Here is a 3160-nt window from a genome sequence, read left to right as displayed (position 1 = left end):
AAAAAATTATGACCTGTTGTGTGTAATTTCTGTACTGAAATAACTTATTTATAATGCAGGCCACTAACACCTTAGGGCCCATTAGTCATAAGCTGGGGCCCGACAAGCAAAGCCCACTCGTTCAGAAATTAATATAAAATTCATCGTGACTCCGATTGATGAAACTATTTCACCAATGTGCACAGAAACCATTTCTGCACGTTTTAAAGTCAAAATAAATTTTCCTGAATCCGAATTCAGTGGTTTCCAAAAATGTCCATCCCTATGTCATTTTAGGAAATCCTACTCCCTTACTCTTATTTAAGAAGTCCAACTCCTTAGTTCATTAAATTTAACTCTTTAAATTTAACTATCTCAACGTGGATTAAAACTCCATTACACTGTGTGACCCTCAATGGTTCAGGGATACAGCTAGCCGTGGGCTCACAACTCCTTGTGACTCGGAACAACACTTTCCGACTTGCCCAACGAATCATGGTAAAGCGCCTAGCAACATCGCCCCATGATTCCCTAGGTATCACTGATAGTGCCTACAAGAACCAGTAGATTTTGGTTAACGTACAGTACGGTCCCTTCATCCATATATCCCGATCGAATCAACAACCATTGGTATATCGAGAGTCGCTCAAGATTCGATAACTATGCAATACATCTTGAAGATCAAATTAGTGACATCGCATGTGCTACTAAGAAACCATTTCTTAAATCACATCAAGTACTCTGGCCAGAGATTTGTCACACTAATATCTCCTCAGATCGCATAGGATATCCACACTCGCAAGTATGTGGTGAATCCTTGACAACAATGCATTGACTCCTATATGTGTCGTAACTGTACCCAATCTCGACACCTGATGACCCCCTCAGAGTCGGTAAACGAGTCAAAGCACAGTACTAGCATATAGAGTCTCCATGATGTTTCAAGTCGTAAGGACTAATGGTGTACAACCAAAACCGCGGACTTTATCCACTCGATAAGTGATAACCACTTGGAAAGTCCGGATAGGGTAGTTCGACTATTCATCCTATGAATATCCATTTGCATGCTTCGAACATCTCCATGTTCCCTACCAATGAAACGTGGTACTCCGCATCGCAAATGCTAGTCTCAAACTCGAGCGATCCTTATCCTTATTATCGGACGGCTCAATCGACTAGGAACGGTTTTAGAATATACAGTGACTATAAAATGTATTTCATGATAGACATCTCCATGTTCTACCACATCTTACATACACTATAGTATATTCAAGGTCTTTATCAAAACAACAATAGTATATCACAATATAACAATATGAAGTAATATAAAGTCATTGCCATAAAAGTGTAAATAATATTAAACAAAAGATTGTTTATACAAAGAGTCAACAAAGCCCATAGCCACACAGTTGGCTCACTGGGCACCCACTCTTACAATCTCCCACTTGCCCTATAGCCAACTAGTCATACTACGTAGACCCATTGCTTCGCGATGTTTGTCAAACAATGGTCCTGGCAAAGGCTTAGTAAGTGGATCAGCGATATTGTCTGCAGAGGCCACTCGTTCGACACTGATGTCTCCTCTTTCCACAATCTCCCGGATTATGTGGTATTTCCTCAGTACGTGTTTGGATCTTTGATGAGACCTTGGTTCCTTTGCTTGAGCAACGGCACCCGTGTTGTCGCAGTACACCGGGACTGGACCAACAAATTCAGGAATGACGCCCAACTCTTGGACGAAATTCCTCATCCAAACGGCCTCTTTAGCAGCAGCTGATGCTGCAATGTATTCAGCCTCAGTGGTGGAATCCGCTGTGGTGTCCTGCTTGGAACTCTTCCAAGAGACAGCACCGCCATTGAGCATGAACACAAATCCAGAGGTTGACTTCGAGTCATCCACATCACTTTGGAAGCTAGAGTCGGTATAGCCTTCCAGTTTGAGTTCTCGTCCTCCATAAACCATGAACATATTCTTAGTCCTTCGCAAGTACTTAAGAATGTCCTTCACGGCTTTCCAATGCATCTGACCAGGATTAGACTGATATCTGCTCGTGACACTCAGAGCAAATGCTACATCCGGTCTGGTAGATATCATCCCATACATGATACTACCTATAGCTGACGCATATGGTACATGTGTCATATTCTCTATCTCTGCATCAGTCTTGGGACACATAGACTTGGATAGAGAAACTCCATGACACATGGGTAGATGTCCTCTCTTGGACCCATCCATTGAAAACCGTTTCAATATGGTATCGATGTAGGTTGATTGAGTGAGTCCTATCATTCTCTTAGATCTATCCCTATAGATCTGTATCCCAAGAATGTAGGATGCCTCACCCAAATCCTTCATCGAAAATCTACCTGATAACCATATCTTTGTTGACTGCAACATCCCTACATCATTCCCAATGAGTAGGATGTCATCAACATAAAGTACTAAGAATGTCACCGCATCCTTAACTACTTTCTTGTACACGCAAGGTTCCTCCGGGTTCTTAATGAAACCAAAATCTTTAATTGTTTCATCAAATTTATGGTTCCAACTTCTTGATGCTTGTTTTAGACCATAAATTGATCTCTGAAGCTTGCATACCTTATGCTCGCTTCCCATGGATGTGAACCCCTCAGGCTGCTTGATATAGATTTCTTCCTTAATGTCTCCATTAAGAAAAGCAGTCTTCACATCCATCTGCCATATCTCATAGTCATACCATGCAGCTATGGCAATTAGGATTCTTATGGACTTGAACATTGCGACTGGTGAAAAGGTTTCATCATAGTCAACTCCTTGCCTTTGAGTATAACCTTTCGCCACCAATCGCGCCTTGTAAGTCAATATCTTACCATCAGGCCCAAGCTTTCTTTTGTAGATCCATTTACACCCTATTGGAACAATTCCATCGGGAGGATCCACTAAAGACCAGACTTGGTTAGTATGCATCGAATCCAATTCTGACTGCATAGCTTCAAGCCATAAATTCGAATCCGCATCAGAAATTGCTTCCTTGAAGCTTCTTGGATCACATCCAATGTCGGGTTCATCTTGACCCTCTTCAAGAAGAAGACCATATCGAACTGGAGGTCTAGAAGTCCTTTCGGATCTTCTAGGTGCAGGCGTGTCCAGCAATGGTTCCTGAGGTGTAGGATCGTTATTTTGTATTTTGGGTTCTTCTCG

Source organism: Henckelia pumila, chromosome 4 (genome assembly GCF_033568475.1).
Source record: "Henckelia pumila isolate YLH828 chromosome 4, ASM3356847v2, whole genome shotgun sequence".
NCBI classification, from domain to species: Eukaryota; Viridiplantae; Streptophyta; class Magnoliopsida; order Lamiales; family Gesneriaceae; genus Henckelia; species Henckelia pumila.
Note: the sequence above shows the minus strand (reverse complement) of the source record.